The sequence below is a fragment of the Scyliorhinus canicula genome, chromosome 8, assembly GCF_902713615.1.
Source record: "Scyliorhinus canicula chromosome 8, sScyCan1.1, whole genome shotgun sequence".
Taxonomy (NCBI): Eukaryota; Metazoa; Chordata; class Chondrichthyes; order Carcharhiniformes; family Scyliorhinidae; genus Scyliorhinus; species Scyliorhinus canicula.
In genome coordinates this window covers 145252360-145272700 of record NC_052153.1, presented here as the reverse complement: position 1 = coordinate 145272700, position 20341 = coordinate 145252360, and positions in this window count along the sequence as shown.

Here is a 20341-nt window from a genome sequence, read left to right as displayed (position 1 = left end):
ACACCATCACCAACAATCTGTCCTGGTCCACATGTTGATACTACAGTTAAGAAAGCCCAACAACGTCTCTACTTCCTGCGAAGCTAAAGAAATTTAGCTCGTCTACATCGACTCTCACAAACTTCTCCAGATGTGCCATAGGGAGCATCCCATCCAGCTGAATCACAGCCTGGTATGGCAACTGCTCGGTTCAAGATCTCAAGAAACTGCAAAGTGTGGTGAACTCAGCCCAACGCATCACACAAGCTTGCCACCCCCACATTGATTCTGTCTACACCTTGTACTGCCTCAGGAAGGCAGACAGCATTGTCAGAGACCCCTCACACCCAGGCATTGCCTTCTTCCAGACCCTTCCATCAGGCAGAAGATACAGAAATACGAGGACCAGCACATCCAGACATAGGAACAGCTTTATCCCCACAGCTAATGGACTCTTCAACGACTCCCGCTCAGACTGATCGGTTCCCTGTAAGAACACTATTCACAATGCCCTATGCTGCTCTTGCTCATGTTTCGCACTGTAACCAATCACTGTTTGTTGATGTACCATTTGTCAATGTACCCTGTCGATTATTCATTTTTGGGCTGTATATGTTCGCTTGACCGCAGAAAAATACTTTTCACTGTACTTTGGTACATGCGACAATAAATCAAATCAAATTGAAGGACATCTCCAGAACTGCCCAAACACCTGAAGTGCATCTTCAGCATGCTGATCCTTGTTTGATAACAAATCTGGTGGTAATATGGCTTTCATTGTTGAATTTCTGAGCTGTGTCATTTGCCACATTTTAAGTGGGCATTCCTTATCTGGAAGGAATCAGCTGACAACTCTGTTTCCAGACGTAAAGACATTTGGGAAGGTCGACATTGAGGCAGGCTGAAAGTATCATTGCAAATATCTGCCAATCTTTTGCTCGTGTGCACCAAATAATTGAATGCTGATTTTGACATCCTTGATAAGGTGGAATGGCCAGGTACAGTTTGAAGCAGGCTGCACATGTCTGCCACCACCTGACAAGATGCCCTGGGCTTTGTAGATACTCGTGTTCCAAGATGTCAAAGAAATGTGTCCTCTGCCTGTGGACTCCCTGTCCTGGGTGTGGACTCCCTGTCCTGGGTATGGCCTCTTACGAGCTGCAGCATTCTACAGATTCTCTCCTTTCAGTGGAACTGCACATTTGTGGGCATTCGGCTGTCAATGGTGTAGGTGTTACTGGCGGTCATCCTGGCCATCATCTTGGACCCAAAGTAACACAGATTGAGTGGCACCCAAGTTGTTATGATGGATCAAGCTCCAAGGTGCAGTTCTGAAACTTGCAAGTGTGTAATGTACACTAAACCTCTCGTGCACATTCTACAGTTTCAGAAGATTAGAACCGCTTTCCTGACGTGATCTCATATTTACAGTTTCCCACCAGCATGGAGCATCACTCACCTCTAAACCCTTGCACTCACCCACATTAAACTTCCACCCCCCCCCCCCCCCCCTCCCCCCGCCCTCCACACCCTCCCCACTTTGCCATTTTTCCTGGTCATTCTTTGCATTCATTCAGCAAGTTTCCTGGTCGTTCTTTTATATTCATTGAGCAAGTTTCAGATGGTTTGAAGTATTTACAAGAATCATTACATGTTGAATTACTTTATGCACAAATAATATTAGTCAGGTACTGCAAGGATTAGCAAAGAAAGTACAAACTGTTTGTGCCCATCTATACTCTCACTCAGGTCTTCACAGATGTAAATCCCAGTTTGGAATGGAGCAATTGGATGCAGCAGAGGTGGTTTTTAAATTATGGAAAGACACCTGATAATGCCCACTTGAGGACACATTACTGAGGACAATATGATGCATTTTACAGAACATTCAATAGAAAACTAAACAGATGGACTGGGAGAACACCAAGTTCTTCAATCACATATTTTCTTTTAGCTATTCATCAGAGCCAAAGCTGAACTTGAGGGAGTAAATTCAGATCATTTAAATACAACCGATCGAAATCCATTATAAATACTTCTAAAAAGGACAATTACCTTTAACCTCAGCTGCATGAAAAGATATTGCAGAGTATTTTTAGTGATTATGCCTGAACATTCTCCCTTCACATTGCATCTGGCATCTCAGAGTTTTGTCCCCAGATGTGTTTTTCATGTTGGCACCATTGTTCTATTTCTTCAGTGTCAACAGGCAGCTGTTCTAACATCATCCCGGCAAACACTGGGATTACTAGGAGCTTGTTGGAGTCTATTTATTAGACTTTTAGGCACTTAGTATTAGCATTCACTGTGAAGAGAAATATAAAACAAGTTACATATTGCATGGAGTAGTTTCAAATATTAGCTCTACGTCAGTTTCCCTATACGACAGCCAATATAAAGCTTTACTCCGATATCATGATAGATATTGGAAATTAGTGCAATGTTCTCTTCCAATCACATTCCTACATATTTTGTACTGTTCTGGACCTGGGTAGAGCATAACTTCCACCTGTCACTTGGCCTTTGCCACAACACTTTGCCAAATGTCAGGGGTGGGACCATAATAGTCGGTCTGTAGCAGTGAAGCAGGGGTACCAGACCAATGGTGGTAGTGGAAACTCCAAATGACACCCCGAACCAGAGGTAATTTTGGATTAATAACATTCAGAATAAAAGAATGGATAATATATAGATTTTTAAATTCCATCTTGTAACACCTATCCATTTGGTAATGGTAGTTGATCTTTCTGGCATCTTTGCCTTTCGTACTTGACATCCCAGTGTAGCTCCACAATTGAACTTATATCTGTTCTCCACAGACGTAGATGTTGCTCGTTGTCATGCCCAGTATGTTATGAACTTTCAGTCAATACTTTTAAAAGCTGAACACAAACAAACTGTTGGAATTGCTGCTGCAAATCGTTTGACAGTATCAATTGTCTGCTCCAGTGTTTCAAAGAAATGGGGCAGGATTCTCCTTCCAGGGATGCCTGCAATGTGTTCCCCGATGGGATGGAGGGTGTTGATCCAAATGCGATGCTCTGACCTCCCCGCTGGTGGTGTGAACAAGGTCCACGATGCGTGCTGGCAGGCGGATGTAAATAAATGCAAATGGGTCTTAATGAGCAGTCCATACAGGGCAGTGAGAATCATCTTCGCTGTAGTTTACCTCTCTTGATGTGGTCAATCTTTGCAAACATTGGGGTGTAGGTGAAAATATTCACGAATAGATCTTTGAGTGAGTAAAGAAGCGATTTACTAATTTTCAGAAATCTGGGAGAAAGGCCTTTGACCCCCATGGTCTGCAGCACCCTTTCTCGCCTGAGCTGAAGCCGCACTAGGTTAATATACAGAAGGGAAGTGGAATTAGTTTGCATTCACATTTACATATACCCAATCAATTCTGTTCGCATCACACTCTGTAACATGCATCTTCAATGCCATAATGGCTACACGTTAGCTCCTATAGCCTCTAATTGGTAGTTTGCATTAACCAATGAATTTATTACATAAATAACGGTTACATATAGCCACGTTGAACATGTCCTTCCTGATTCCGTGCTAGTTCCTTAATTTGGGGCCCCTTTGTCCGGTCCTTCAGCTAAGTTGCTAACAATATCGGCATTGGGAAAATTTGCTAACGGCTAATTATCTCTCCGGATGCAGCTTGTGGTTCACTTGTTTTGCACAAAGCTTTACTTACTACAGCACCAGACACTGAGGAGTGGATCAAAGCTGCAGATAGTTTCTGCAAGTTTCTGCAAGCTGTCAATCACAGATCACTACTCGAAAGCTATGAATGGCCTGCAGATAATGGACAGCACGGTAGCATAGTGGTTAGCACAATTGATTCACAGCTCCAGAATCCCAGGTTCGATTCCCGGCTTGGGTCACTGTCTGTTCGGAGTCTGCATGTTCTCCCCATGTGTGCATGGGTTCCACAGTCGAAAGGTGTGCAGGTTAGGTGGATTGGCCATGCTAAATTGCCCTTAGTGTCCAAAATTGCCCTTCGTGTTGGGTGGGGTTACTGGATTATGGCGATAGGGTGGAGGTGTGGACTTGGGTAGGGTGCTCTTTCCAAGAGCTGGTGCAGACTAGATGGGCTAAATGGCCTCATAATGCATTGTAAATTCTATGATCTATAAGTCTGAAGCAAATATGGCCAATTCACCTAACCTGCACATCTTTTGGTTGTGGGGGTGAAACCCACGCAGACACGGAGAAAATGTGCAAACTCCACATGAACAGTGACACAGGGCCGGGATTCGAACCCGGGTCCTCAGCGCCGCAGTCCCAGTGCCAACCACTGCGCCATGTGCTGCCCCCGCAAATACCTAATTAAATATGGACATTCACCACCATCTGGTGAATTCACACACCTCCTTATAAAAGGACACAAAAGACCATGGGATTTTCCAGATTAACTGTCTCCTTATTTCACACTGGGCAAAAGGAAAGATCGAAACTCATTTGATGGCAGTTGAAAGTGAGTGGCCCCGATTACTGTCCCATTGTATCATGATGATTGTCTTAAATCCTCAGACGGGTAAGCCCACAGCACAGGATGTAGAGTCATGCACAAATAATATTAGTCATGTACTGCAAGGATTAGCAAAGAACTTTCAGTCTCTTTGTCCCTGTTTGTATTCACACTCAGTTCTTCACAGATCCCAATCTCTGTTTGGAATGGAGTAATTCGATGCAGCAAAGGTAATTGGAAAAAGACCTGAACTTGTAGAAAGTCACATGGTGAGGGGCCATGTTGTTGGTTTCTTTTTAAAAATCAGCTAAAAACTGGTTTGCAGGCAATTCCACCAAAGCCATTGAACTATCACTTCAGCCCGGCTATAATCCAGACTTGGAAAATGTGTGAGACATCGGGCAATCAATGCATGTAAAACGTTCCAGGTTAAAGTTGATCTGAGAACATACCAATTCAACTACAGGAAACCTTACAAACTGCTGTGAACTCTTCTCTTCACAAGACCCTCACTTCAACTTTAATGCTTTGAAACCATCTAAAAAAACCAGGCCTGCCAGATGGGAGACCAGAGGTCATAACCCAGAGAATGAGACAACTGTAATCTGTAAAAATGAATCCCTTTTATTGTACCTAATCTTTGTTCGCGTGAGCGTGTGCATGAGAATGGATTTGTCTGACATTGCTGTTAATTCAGGGTAAGAGCATGAGAATTAATAAACTTACTCATTGTTAAACACACAAAATGGCTTGCTGCTGAATCATTTAATTGGGATACACACTCAAAAGGCACACTTCTTTCCATACAAATCATACTGATGATGAGCAGTAAGAGGACATATACATTCAGTCCATGACACTGGCCCTATCAGGCATACCTCTGATGAAAATCTTGTTTTGATCAGCATGGGAAAAGAGAAACCCCGGCGGGGGATCAGAGAATCCCGCCCATTATTTGACCTGAACTATAGTATGCTGCTGAAAGAGACTTGATTTGCGAGAGAGACCAAGGGTGCAATTCTCCCAAAAGGGAACAAAGTCCCCTCGCTAGCGCGATTAGCTGCGTGTTTTCCGGTGCTCGCAGCACCGAGAAACACATGGCTATTCAACGCGACTCACATTGTATAAGGCACGGCAGAGGTCGCACATTGCCCTGTTTTGCACAGTGGGGAGCACCACTCACCAGAATTCGCCATCGTAGCCAGTGATCTGGACGCTAATTTGAAATGGTGACCTTATCTCCAAGGCCCCCAAAACGATCCCAGATGTCCCGTCCCCCCCAGCCTGAATGCACTATGGGAGGTCCCCGGGTCCCCCCGGATTCCCCCCCCCCCCCCGCATTGAGTCCCGACCTCTCGCTACACTGGGGAGTTCCAGCGAGCGGTGTGGTGAATCACAATCCTAGTAATTCACACTGTGTTATATTGTATGTGTTGTGTCTATGTAAGCTCAGTATACGAGCAGTTGAGCGGCTCTGCCCATAGGGGGAGATGAGGAGTTTGTACAGGGCTCCACCCTTGGCTCCGCCCATGGTTCCGCCCATGGCTCCTCCCACTAACCGGAAGTATAAAGATCTGCAGTTGTGAGCCTGCTGCCAGTTCATCTCGTCGCAGGCAGGCTCAGTTGTAAGACTATTAAAACCACTGTTCACTTCCAACCACGTGTCTTGTGAATTGATGGTCACATCAAGCGGAGTGTTGAAAATAGGGCTATATGTAGCCTCAGCTGTGCGTTCCTTGTTGAATTGAACCCCGGGAATTCTGGTCCATGTATAGCACATTACTAAACCTAGCTTCAATAATACTTCAATAAATCACATTATTCTATTTATTCTACAGCAGACACTAAACAAACATTTTTTCAGTCTTACCCTAATATGCATTTAAACATAAAAATCAGGATTCTTTTCAACACTGATACCAGGGGCGGAATTCTCTGCCACCCGGGAATCAGCAGGGGCGGGAATCAGCAGGGACGGGAATCGCGCCACGCCAGTTGGCGGGCCCTCCGCGGTGATTCTCCGGCCCGCGATGGGCCGAAGACCCGCCGCTGACAACCCTCTCCCGCCGGCGGGAATCAAAGCACGTCTGGTGCCGGCGGGATTGGCGGTGCGGGCGGGTACCGGGATCCTGGGGGGGGCGCGGGGCGATCTGGCCCCGGGGGGTGCCCCCACAGTGGCCTGGCCCGCGATCGGAGGTCACCGATCCGCGGGCGGGCCTGTGGCGTGGGGGCACTCTTTTTCTTCCGCCCCGCCATGGCCTTCACCATGGCGGGGGCAGATGAGACCCCCTCCCCTGCGCATGCGCCGGTATGAAGTCAGCAGCCGCTGATGCACCAGCGCATGCACGGACTTCCGCCTTCAGCCCCGGCTGGTGGGGCGCCAAAGGTTGTTTGCGCCGGCCGGCGGAGCGGGAGCCACTCCGGCGTGGGCCTAGCCCCTAAAGGTGCGGAGAATTCTGCACCTTTGGGGAGGCCCGACTCCGGAGTGGTTCTCGCTACTCCACAACGCCGGGACCCCTCGCCCCGCCGGGTAGGGGAGAATCCCGGCTCAGAGCTAATGATTTGCAGCATTCTGATTTGCAGTATCTTCTGAGTGATTTTGCCACAGTGACATTGGGTGGAATTCTGGAGACAAAGTGCTATGGCAGGCAGGAAAATTGGCATGATTCCCGCTGGGCAGCAGGGCAGGTGAATATGTGCAATCTTCCATTTTTTAGCTCATTAATGATGCATCAGCATGGAGTTCGGTGAAGATTGTGCCAGGGCGGGCAGCGATTCATCACCCTGCCATTATCTCATGGGTCAAAGGCTGCGGCACTAAATTTAAATGGCATCCAGAGAGACATTTACTCGGTGCGGGTCAGGTGTTATGTTGGACAGGAAAACAATGGCACCGAAGAGAAACCTTTGCTCCATGGTTCAACGGAGCCGCCCTGGGGATTCTCCTCAAGGCTGTCCAGTAATGACGGGAGGCCCACTTTGGGATGGGAGCAGGAGATCCTCCCACCTGAGAATGCCAGCTTGGGAGAGGCCATCAAGGAGGTTAATGCCCATGATGCACAGAGAAGGACTGCTCTGCAGTACCACAAAAGGATGAATGATCTTCTACATTCTGCCAGGGTAAGTACACCATCTACTCTCCAAACTCACACTCTCATAAGAGCAGTTTGAGGGTTTTGAGTTCACAGGGATGTCACACATGACCAGCCGATGGGACATCAACACTTATTGTCTGACAGCCACGTTTAGCTCACCATCTCACGTGAGTTCCAACACAAACAATGTTTTAATCCCTTACTGTGGAGGGTTCAGCACACACAACACATATGCATGCTTCTGATATGCTCCTTCATCAACAGATGTTCACTTGGAACCTCCACCAGTGCAGATACATGCATCTCAGTGGGACCTAGTTCTAGAGTATACTCGGGTTCACATTCTGGTGATTGTCTCACAGACATGGGTCCACATCTGGCGGAGGCAGTGGCAGCCAAGGTCTCTGACACTCGGAGGACTAGACCAGGCCCCTGCTGAGTCCAAGTCTGATACTGAGCCTCGGGAACCGGCCCTGACAGATGTGTTGAAGATGCAGAGACAGGCAGGGGAACATCAGACAGAGTTGTCATAGACCGTCAGCAGACTGGAACAAATGATGGTAGAGAATGCCCACATGCTGTCTCACATTATGGCTCTGGCGTGCGAGTGCATCGTGGCTCCATTGGAAGAGTGGGGCCACCTTGGAGACGCATGTCCAGCAGTTACTCCCAGCTTTGTGCTCGGACCTGCACACCATAGCTCCAGTAATGAGTGCATTCAGGATTAGCTAGATGAGAGGTGGACTGGGCGCCTTGACCCCTCTACAGCTGTACTTTCTCCTCCAAGGAATCAAGGAGGGGTCATTGGGCACACAAAGAGAGGAGGAGCACCAGCCAGACACCGCAGGGTGTCCTGCTGCTCAAACTCCCCTCTGCCAGTGACCCTCCAGCAGGTCAGGCAAGAAGGGTGCACCTGCACTGGAGCAGGAAAACCTTAGCCTCAGACTACAGAGAACGCTCAACAAAATCTCAGACCACAGGGCATAGAAGACAACAGGCTGCCTCCACTCCTGCTGCGGATGTCGGGGTTGTAACTTAGACATGGTGGTAGAGTAAGTAAAATTAAGACATCCTTAATGCAGCTGGTAGCACGAGTGTTGACTCATTGCCTGTAGTTGTCACTTTTGTAAATAGATTTTACAATAATCCTTCTCCAGGTTCCATGGGTTCAGTTGATATTTAATGAGATTCTGTATTCCATATTATTTTGAAGGTCAAAAAACCACCCTCCCAAAGAACTCCCAGTTGGATCATTGGTTGCATTAATTCTCTCACAATCTCACCACAGTGAGAGGCCTTCATTTCCACCTCTGCAACATCAGGAAGTGCACAGCATCTGTGACACTGAAATCTGGCCAATGAACCTGTCAGCCTAACATCTCAGACAGATATTATTTGGGCTGAGGATAATAGGATAAGTGCTCCTCAAGCTCACTGAGGTTCCTGCCGCTGTTTCACTGATATCTGTTGTCTGTGCATGGCACAGGTATTTGTCATTACTAATATTGGCCGTGTTTGTCCGTCCCGCCGCACCAGATTTCTGGTGCGGCACGCCGTCGGGATTCTCCATTTCACCAGCGGGCCAATGGGATTTCCCATTGTGGGGCAGCCATGCCGTTGGGAAACCCCCGGGCTGCCGGCAAAATGGAGAATCCCGACGGCGGAGAATTCAGCCCTTTATATTCGCTTTACCAATGGGTAGTTTGCAATGGGAGCAAGTCATTAACAAAAATTGAAATCAAATGTTGAATCCCATCGGCTTCCATGGCTCTCCATGCTGCTTTTACGGTTAAATGTCATTCCATGCTGAGTTCCCATTCTTCCCAGGCATGATGCTGAATGACGGTAGAAAGAATTGATGTGTTGGGTACTCTGGATCCGTGGAGACTGCGTTTACCTCAGCAGTAACATATACAGGCTACCAACACTTGAAATAGTACAACACTATTTTATTAAGCTAGAAACTGTTGAACATACTTTCACTGTAGGTCGACACTATGTTAGATTAAACTGAAGACCTATGCCTATCCTGACCAGTCTAGACTGTTAGCACGTGGTGAAGATCTGTGCTACAAGCTGTGAGCTCTGTCCTTCTCAGAGGCTGCATCCCGAATGAACGGGAAAACTAGTGCCCTCTGGCTTTATAGTGAGTGTGCTCTAACTGGTGATTGGCTGCTGTGCTGTGTGTGTTGATTGGTCTTGCAGTGTGTCAGTCAGTGTGTGTCTGCACCATGATATACTGATGTGTATCAGCAGCAATATTAAATGTCTGCATTGTGTATTGACACGAGTTGGCGATGGGAGAAATTGTGTTTTTTGGATGCTCTCTAGAAACGTCCAGACACAAATCATTGAAGAACGCTGTGTGTTTACGGACAGCCTTGCTAAGCTGGTATCATACTGACATGAGTCAGTCCCTTTGTGATTGACCTTTTAGCTGTTTAGAAGCTGTCATGATCACTGACGTGGTGATGCCATAGTTTAAAAGGCTGTACTATGTGGAATTGCTTTAGAATGTGCGCTAAGTGAGTGCCAATCACTTCCCACAACAGCCATATGTTGCCAAGGCTATTCTTCCTTCTACGGATGACACCATTGTTGGGGCATAATGTGACTGATGCAATTTCAGTGATCATTGTGAGGTTTCTGCTCCATCCAGGTGGCCCTGGCACATGGTTGCCTTGAGGCAGCAACCCTGCCTTGATCCTCGGCTAGAGCCTGCACAGAATGTCCCAGTCCTTGGACACACTGATCCATAGCCAAAACCGTCGCCCCAAAGTCTCCACTGCAGATGTAATACGTGTGGTGTTGGCCTGGGTGACACATTGTCGGCACCACCTCCTGCTGCTGCACATGCAGTTGGGCTCCTCCAACTGCATCTACAGGTACTGGATGCTCGCCAACAACCCCTCCTGTAGCCACGATTGATGGGACTGTCTGTTCCAGACGCCTGAGACCTGTCTGGACAGTAACTAATTCATGGGGTTGGCCTGCCCTCCAGCCATCCACCCCCTCAGGAGTTCCTACCTCCACCTGCTGTACCAGATCAGCTGCGTGGTGCGCACCAGATAGTGTCCCACTAAAGTGCCCAACCGAGGTGAATGTCTCTGGGATGTTGGAGGGTGTTGGAAACAGCTGTGACGGGAAATCTGTGTCATCCTCCAACTCGGGTTCCATGGTCTCTGGAGTTTCGGGTTGTGGGCTGCCAGCTGAGCTGCTGTTGATGCTGCTGAGCTCCTGTGGGGCTCCGGCTAAGGCACTGGCAGGGTGCGGGGGATGCCAGATGGACCCGCCCATCTCCAGCAGTTTCTGCAAGACATAAGACAAGGTGGATGATGAGACCGCCGGCTGGGGGTAGTGGGCATGAGCGTGTGGATGGGGGTGGGGAGGTGGTGAGGGTGGGGGTGGTGTAGATTGAGGGTGGTGTGGGCGTGATGAGGGGTGAGTGTGGTGTGGGGTTGAGGGTGGTATGGGGGTGAGGGTGGGGGTGCGGGTGCTATTGGTGGGGGTTGACACACGTGTCACGGGAACCACAAATGAACAGGGTCTTACGTAACGCCCACGGCCGAACTCCACCTCAGCGACCTCCGTTTCCTCCAGGCTGCCGACCACGACCAGGGCCCTCTGCTCTGCCATAGCGAGGGGCCGCAGGTCCGGCGGTCCCTCTACTGTCTTCTCCCGCACCCAACGGTTGTGTGCAGCCCTCCCCTGGGGGGTGTGGGAAACAGAATACAACATGCAGCCCAGAGGGTGGATAGCAGGTGGCCTCAGTGGCCAGGGCATCCGGCCATGGTGGCCGGTGTTCCTTCGGTCCTACTAGCCGGTCCAGATGACTTTGCCCACGGTGCTGACCGCCTCTGCCACCTGCGCCCAGGCACAGCGAACTGCGGTGGCTGGCAGCTTCCTTCCTGGGCTGGGGTACAGGGTCATCCTCCTCTCCTCCATCGCATCCTGGAGGGTATCGAGCTCTGCTTGGGGCTGCTTTCCTCGCTGCCATCTTGTTGGCCGGGATGGTGTGTGTGGGGAGTGAAGCGTGTATATGCGGCTGCAGCTTGTCAGCCTCCTGAGCGTCAATGTGAAATCGGTGAAACCCATACCGTTTCTCATTAGAATGAATTGTGTCTCACGTGGTCCCTCAACAATAGCGGGATCGGTCCAGGTGCGACACTAGTTTTGCTGTCATGGAACTCCACAAATTCTGCATCGAGGTCAAAGTCTCAGAAATGGAGAATCCCGCCCATTATTGATAAATTCTTGATTTCTCGAGGAATTAAGGGCTATGGGGAGAGAGCGGGTAAATGGAGTTGAAATCAACGATGATTGAATGGTGGAGTGGACTCGATGGGCCGAATGGCCTTACTTCCGCTCCTATGTCTTATGGTCTTATGGTCTTATTATCTTGAATTACAAACAATTGTCTATTTTAATCAAAGCATTGTAGGTCCCTAACTGGATCTCACCAACAACTTGGTGGTCTGGCCAAGGATCACAAAAAGATTCATATTAAAATAAAAGCTTTATTTTGTTTTTTATGTTCATATGTATCAACATTGGGGGAACAGAGAAACATCTCCAGTGATATATCCCGGCATTTTTCTGTACTGGGACAGAATTAAATAATCCTCATAATATGATCCAGACTTTCCATTACCTCCCTCGAATACCAGTTCTTGCTTAATCACCTGGAAATGAATGCATATCTAATTAGCATAAAACAGCAACTTGGATTGGAGTCAATGAGAAAGGAGTGATTTTCACTGCCTTTATTTAGTGGAGGCCCACTGAGAATTATATTAAAAAGGAAACATGTAGCCACACATGCAACAATCGTAAATCCAATTCATTCTGTTTCAATAAATAGAAGTTTCAATGTTTATCAGAAACAGAGGTCCTGACTGGAAGCAAGGCTGTCCTGCGGCAATAGAGCATGTCAGCAGCTGAAATCTACATAAGTGGCTTATCATCCAATTCCTGGCAGAAATTCGACGACCACCATTAAATTCTTCAGCTGACTGGTGTGCGACACACACACACACAGCAGATGGAGACAGGTATCTTGTGAACACAATGTAGCGGTCTGATAACGTTACCTTCAGTTTGATACAATTTTAATTAGGCAGGTGAGAAGTCGCACAGAGCAGACAACACACTGAACAACAATGAATAAGCTTAGTTGATTCAAGAGGAAGTCACCAAATATAGCACCCAGTTCAATAGAGTCCGTGTGTCATCGTGAGGAGTGCACTTCAAAGGCAGTTCCCGCTCTTACCTACCTACCTTTGTGTTGCACCTATTTACTGCTTATCATGTGCGCGGTTTTTGCTTTTATTATTTGGCTAGTCCTGGAGAGGAAGAGGAACATACGCAGCAGCAGCTTCAGGAAAGCATCAGGAAAGACAGCAGATGGACCTGTTGGATAGGAGTGGAGTGGGAGTGCTGCTGAGCCTTTCAAAGGTCTTGCTCAAGGTTTTCTTTGGGTGCCTTTATGAACAGTATATGAGGCCTTTGCATTTCACCAAACACTGCTACTCAGCTATTTAGCCAGCCACAGCAGTGTCCACAGGGAAGTCCCAGCTTTTACTGGGCAGCTTCCCTAAATGGCAAGATGCTCTTTGGCAACTGGAAAAATACCAGCAGTGGCAGGAAGAGGCCCTTAAATGGCCATTAATTGGTGCCACCTACCCCGCTGCTGGCAAATGCCAACAGAGATGGGACGGCAACGGGCATGGCACCTTATGCCACTCCACCTGATTTTCCACCTCCTCCACCTCCCAGCTTGCTTCGGGGGTGGGGGCGGGACATTTTGCCCAAGGTTTCTGCTACAATTCAAAGTTAAAGCAGCAATACAAGAGATGCTGAAAAGGAAACACCTGATGGAAGAACCTGCACAAGGCACATCCAGATCATTTCATTTCCAAGCTACCTCCATAATACACCAGAGGAACTTGAGCAGCAAAGAAGCCCCTTGCTAACAGATGCTTGTGGGAAGTCTTGACATTTAAAATGAAAGATTTTCTTCTGGGTGCAAGTTCTTACATTTATTCCCATGATGTGAGTATTGTAGCAGTTTGACAGGATGGAGTCGCTTTCGAGGCCATTTCAGAGGCAGTAAGGAGACATGGCATAGGTGTGGGACTGGAGTTATGCGCAGCTGTTCATGGCACCTTGTTGGGTGAAAATTGGCTACTTTACCTCCCCACAATAGGCAAGGTAAAGTTAAGGTAAAGTTGCCATAGTCCCAGATAACCATAGGCTGCTTTCCCCTTTGAGGGGGAGAGCTGACTGGTGGTGGTTTAATCTGAGGATCACCATACCTCAGGCGAGGGGCAAGTTTGAGAAGGCAGGGCTGTCATGAATAACCTCCTACAATAGCAACATGGTGGCAAGAGTAGACCATTCAGGCCCTTGAGACTGCTCCCTCATTCAAACGGTTACCAAGAGAAGGTGGAGGAGTGGCACTAAGTGAATAGCTCAATTGCAGAGCTGTGTGCAGGCACTATGGGCTGAATGGCTTCCTTCTGTGCTGTAACAATTCAGTGGTTCTGTGAAATAGATCATGGCTGATCTGTGTCCTTCTTCCATGAATTCATATTGGTTCTGCAACGTTTATTACCTTTGCTTATCAGTAATCCATCAGTTTCAGTTTTGTAATTTTCAATTGGCTGAGCCTCAGCAATGGGAGAAAGTTGTTTATTTCCCTTTAAGGTAGCAAGTGCCTCCTGACATCACCCTAATGTAAATGGCCTAGCTTTGTTTGTAACGTTATGCCACCTTGCTATGGACACCCGTGGTAGGAAATTATTTCTCTCCCTATAATTCTTTGTATCATCTTAAACAGCTCAGTTAGACAATGCAACCATGAAAGCAATCCAAAAAGTAACTGAGCGACTGCAAAGTGCTTTGGGATGTCCCATTAAATGATATTAACAAGCTCATTCTAACTGTAACTCCTCTGCTTTCAGTGGCTGTTGCATGTGCCCCATCAGAAATTCCAGCTGTCTGTTGGTGGCCTCAATAGAGCAAAGGTGTGTGCATGGATGAGTGATTCTCATCTAAGAAACTAGATGTGGAATGTAAACAAGCACGCTGATGTCATCTGCGAGGGTATCCCAACTTGGAACGCTGGTTTGTGGGGTGTTTAGTTTTGGTTAGTTTTGGTGCAGGAGAAAATTGAGACCCCAGTGAGAATATGTAGCCCAGTTGTCATGTAACAATTATTAAATACTATTTATTAATGTAAAGAAAGACAATGCACATGAACAGAACTATCTACTCTACAACAATTAAAGTATATGAAGTACTAAACACGCACATGGCTTATATAGCACGTATCCCTTATTCCAGAATATATCTACACTACCTGAACTCCATAAGACTTCCCTGTTTCTTCAAACAACATCCAATGAAAATAAACCTATGAGTTAAAACCAGTTTATAATTGCCACACAATACAGGGATCATAGTCAAATCTGGGAAACGTGCTTTCCTGGACTTGCGAAGATGTTTAAACTCTCTTTACAAATGTTTTCTGCACTGCCTTGGCTCTAAGAGTTTGAGACTGATTTATGTCAAACTTGGCCTCGCTGCTAGTTGGAAAACTGACTTTTAGGCTGTCAGTTGGAAAACCCGCTTATCTGCTTTCTGAGTGCTAGGTGGTAAATAGCCTTCCTGGCTTCTGAGGGTCCGGCCAATTATACCTGCATTCCTCTTTTATTATGCCTTCTGTGTATTTGGCTGTCTGGTCCTATTAACTTTCTTGATTCTAGACATTAACAAATGTATACCTCTTGAGCTTCCCAATCGTCTATAAACTGTTTTCTCATTATAAGCAATATGCATATGTTTCTTATCTAAATTTCCTTCTAAACACGTTACTGGTAGAGATGCATCTCATCTGGCCTTTTAAATACTGGTTACTAGGCAGATTTCTACCTGTTTCTGGATATCTTGCCTCCTAATATGTTTTGTTAACTTTGTTTTACTGCTGTTGCTAGGCAGATTCATGCCAGGACCAGGACAGTTCTGGCAGAGCACGAGGAGACTTCATCTCCAAGCAGCTTCAGCAACAACAGATGTTTACTCAGCCCACTGTGTTGTATTTGGATCTCAGGTGCAAGCAACATTCCATGTGCCTGATCCAGCATCGAACTCCTCATATTCCTTGTATTTATTTTAAAATGAGTTAATTTAAAACTGGAGACCTGAACTAGAAGCTGATCATACACGTTCCTTTGTTTGTCTCAAGTCTGCGTTCCAAGTAAAACCAATTTAGTCATCTCCTAAAATGAAAGTTTCAGAGACACATTGCCAGACCAGTTTAAGAGAGTTGTGTCTTGCATTTGACTGGTGCCATACATGACCCAAAACTACTTGATGCTGTCACTTGGTTCAAAGGGGAGAAAATATTCTTTCCAGGCGCAATCGTTCATCATCGTAATGAGAATGAACATGCCATGCTATCCAAATATATAAACACTCAACTCAACTTACATGTGCTTACATTTAGGACATAAACAAATCTGATTCAGTATAGCCAAGTGTTTTCAATTTTCTCTGTTTAGTCCTGTGCTTGTAGTTATTATTTATTTTTGTTTACTGGAGTTTCCTGAAAGCAACCAGTCAGATATGTTTGGAAGGGAATGTGTGCCGCAGACATTACAAAGATGTTTGAATCGTAGGGAGGAGAAGTGATGAGTGATGTCCAAGCTTATCCCTCAATTACTGGATAAATTCTTTCCAGCCAGAATATGGCTGTATCAATGACGGTGTGAAAGTGGATTATAAATTAATATCCCTGCTCAATGAGGAAGGTACAATAAATGCTGGCCTTGACAGGGTGCTCACATCTCATGAACCCTTTATTAAAAATTGTCTAAATAACAGTAGCTAAACATTTCATTGTTCCTTTCATGATTCCCTCCTCCTTCCCCCCCAGTGCAAAATAATGAAAATTATTTTAGGGCATCTGTGACAACAGAATAAATAAACATCAGTTGTGTGGAAGAAGTTGGATAATGTTCAAGAAGCATTGTATTTGTGATAAACTACTGTTTGTCCAACAGTATTTGAATGAAGCACCAATTTGTGCCCCAGAGTATTGTTACATACCGGCCATTTGTATCCTGTTAAGGTGACTTAACTTGACTTTTCCGCCAACTACTTTATTTGTGTCAAGAGTATCATTGCTCTGACTACCTAGTTCAGTTAACTACTGGAAGTAATCTTTGTACAGTACACCGGTCAATCATGTTCCTTCAGATCTTGCTTTTGTAGCCAACAAATAAAATCAAAGGTAAGAATACTTTGGTCAAGTTCCTTCAGACCAAATATTTGCAATTTTTTTCCATGCCACTATTTTGAAGCTCAACCATATCAATTCAATATCCAAAAATCTGGAAGGAAGAATGTGCAGCGTTACAGGAAAAAGGTGGGCAAATGGTACTAAACGTATTGCTCATTTCGAGAATCAATGCTGATACATGGGCCGAATGGCCCCTCTCTGAGCTGCGACTTTTGGGATTCTGTGAACTCCTTTTTTAAAATGATTTTTCAAGGAGTACACTTTCCATGATTTTACAGTTCATTCTACAATAAAGTTACCATGCCTTACTTTGTCTTGTACCTCAAAGACCTCACCTTAAAATTCAAAATTCTGTAGACCTTCCTCCTGGCTTTATCTACCAGCAGTAGCATTTTCAGGGAATTATATGTTTGAAGCCCTGGATCTCCAAACTCCTTATTATCTTTCCATTACGTTTATACTCCCATTTCTTGCTTCCTCTTTCAAAATGTATATGTCATATTTATCCACAATGAAACTTTCACCTGTGTGCACTACCTTAAACCTATCTATGACTCCCTGAAGTCTACTACAATTCCGTTTGCAGATTGCCTATATTTGTATTGTCAGCAGATTTTGAGATTGTGGGCAGGATTCTCAGTTTCTGAGACTCCAGTGTTGACGCTGTGCAGAATTTGTGGACTTTCATGACAGCAAAACTGGTGCCACACTTGGACCAATTCCGCTACTGTTGAGGGGTTATCACCGGCGCCACGTGGAACACAATTGATTCTAATGAGAAATGGTGCGGGATTCTCTGGTTTCGCGATTGACACTCAGGAGGCTGAAAAGCTCCAGCCGCATATACACACTTCACTTCCCACACACACTATCCCAGCCAACAAGATGGCAGCGAGGAGAGAAGCCCCAAGGTTCGCAGACGCAGAGCTCGAGACCCTCCTGGACGCAGTGGAGGAGAGGAGGATGACCCTGGACCCTGGCCCAGGAAGGAGGCTGCCAGCCGCTGGTGTTTTCCATGCCTGGGCGCAGGTGGCAGAGGCGGTCAGCGCATGGGTCCAGATCGACCAGCAGTGCCAAAACAAAACTGCATGACCTCCACAGTGTGGCCAAGGTGAGTAGGCAACACCGTGGCCCCGTCCCACACACCCGTAACCTGCCGCCCACCTCCCTCCTCCAACACACACAGAGGGTGGGCGAACACCCACCCTGGACCACGTGCCGTTACCCACACTGGCCATCATGGCCAGGTGCCCTAACCACTAAGGCCACCAGTTACCCACCCCCTGGGCTGCATATGCCAAATTGTCTAAAACTGTTGGTTTTTTCTTCCCAGCAGTGACGGGGATAGCAGCTTGGACACCAGCCCTCCACCGCCTGCCTCAGGAGACCCCGGAGCTCGGGTTGGAGGATGCCAGTGATTTTCCGTCACAGCTGTCTCCAACACCCTCCACCATCCCAGAGACATTCACCTCGGTTGGGCATGTTAGCGAAGAGGCTCCTAGGACACTATCTGGTGCGCACCACACAGCTGATCCGGTACAGCAGGCGGAGGTAGGAACACCCGAGGGGGTGGACGGCCAGAGGGCAGGCCGTTCCCAGGAACTAACTGCCGTCCAGACAGGTCTCAGGCTTCTGGAACAAACAGTGGCATCAATTGTGGAGATGCAGTTACAGAGCCAGGAACTACAGGAGGTGTTATTGGCGAGCATCCAGTAGATGCAGTTGGAGAAGTCCAACCGCTTGCAGCAGCAGGAGGTAGTGGCAAAAATGCTGCCACCGAGGCACATATGGCATCCGCGGTGGAGGCATTGGGGGTGACGGTTTTGGCTATGGATCAGCATGTCCGAGTCCTGAGGCATTCTGTGCAGATGCTGGCTGAGACCTAAGACAGGGTTGCCGCTTCAAGGCAACCATATGCCAGAGTGAACATAGCAGCTGGGACACACTCCGGTGTGCACCACACAGCTGATGCAATACAGCAGTGGAGGTAGGAATACCCAAAGGGGCAGACAGTCCCATCAATCATGGAGATGCAGTTGCAGAGCCAGGGACTACATGAGGAGTTGACGGCGAGCATCCCAGGTGCAGTTGGAGGAGTCAAACCACGTGCAGGAGCAGGAGCTGGTGCCGACAATGCATGCCATCCAGGCCAACACCGCATGGGTGGCATCCGTGGTGGAGGCTTTGGGGATGACGGTTTGGGCTATGGATCAGCATGCCCAAGATCTGGGGAATTCTGTGCGGACGTTGGCCGAGGCCAAGGGCAAGGTTGCCACCTCACAGACAATCATGTCCAGGAGCCACTTTGAAATCGTAGCGGCGCTCCTGAGCTTGGCCAAGTCACAGCAGACCATGGCTGCGACTGTCGGCGGCATTGCCCAGGTCGACGTGACGCAGACACAGAGGGAGGTGGCCCAGTCCCAGAGGGTGATGGCGCAGTCACTGGCTGATGTGACACAAACCCAGAAGGTTGTGGCACAGGCAATGGGTGATGTGGCACAGTCGCAGACGGAGATGGTCCATTCCCTGTGCTCCATGGCCGCGAGCGTGCGCGCCCAGGTCAAGACCAGATCGGGCCTCCAGGACTGGCAGCACCAGGTGGCGGGGGAGCCTCAAAGAATAGCTCCGTTTACACCATCCATCCCATGGGGCTATCAGGCACCCCGCGGGGGGAGGAGGTGACAGGGCCCATACCGGTCACTCTCGCAGAGGAGGTGCTGGAACACCACAGCAACTCAGACTCCCCCCTCCTGTCCCTGGTGGGCAGTGGGCAGAACAGGGCGGCTCCACGCCACCTGGGACACCGCCCTCCCGCTACCCCCCACCGTTAACCGAGGGATTCGATGTGACCTTGTGACGGAAAGGACAGCTCGCATGCAAGGATCACCCAGGTGCTACCGCGGGCAGGAATCAGACCTCATCATACGATGCAGAGTACCAGAGCTCATCGCAGAGCGGGTTGCCATCATCCTCCATCCATGACCTGCTGTTACTGCCAACCCAGGGCTCCCAACCCATAGTGCGGCAGGTATGTATCACGGAAGGGGTGCGAGATGGGCGGTGGCCGGGGGGTGGGGAGGCGGTGGAGTGAGAGGATGTGGGGATGCAATGCAATGCAATGTCCGTGCTCCTGGCCAGGCCCCCCCTCCACACACCCCACCCTCCCAGTCGGTGAACCTGGAGGTTATCAGAGAGTCCAATGCGCGTTGGCCATGGCGCACATATCGTACGGCCTCCCTTGCCTGCCTGGGCCCCATGTCCTGCCCCTCTCTGCACTCCCCAGCATCCTCCTCATCGGACGAGGCCTGGTGTTTCTCCTCATCCGCCAGCATGTCGCCCCTCTGCTGCGTGATGTTGTGGAGGACACAGCAGGCCGCTAGAATGCCCGGGCATCCTGGTGGGCTTGGTCCACATAGAAGTGGATGTATTGAGCTGCCTGGGTATATAGGGCCTTCATGATGGCATGGATGCACCTGTGCACCAAAG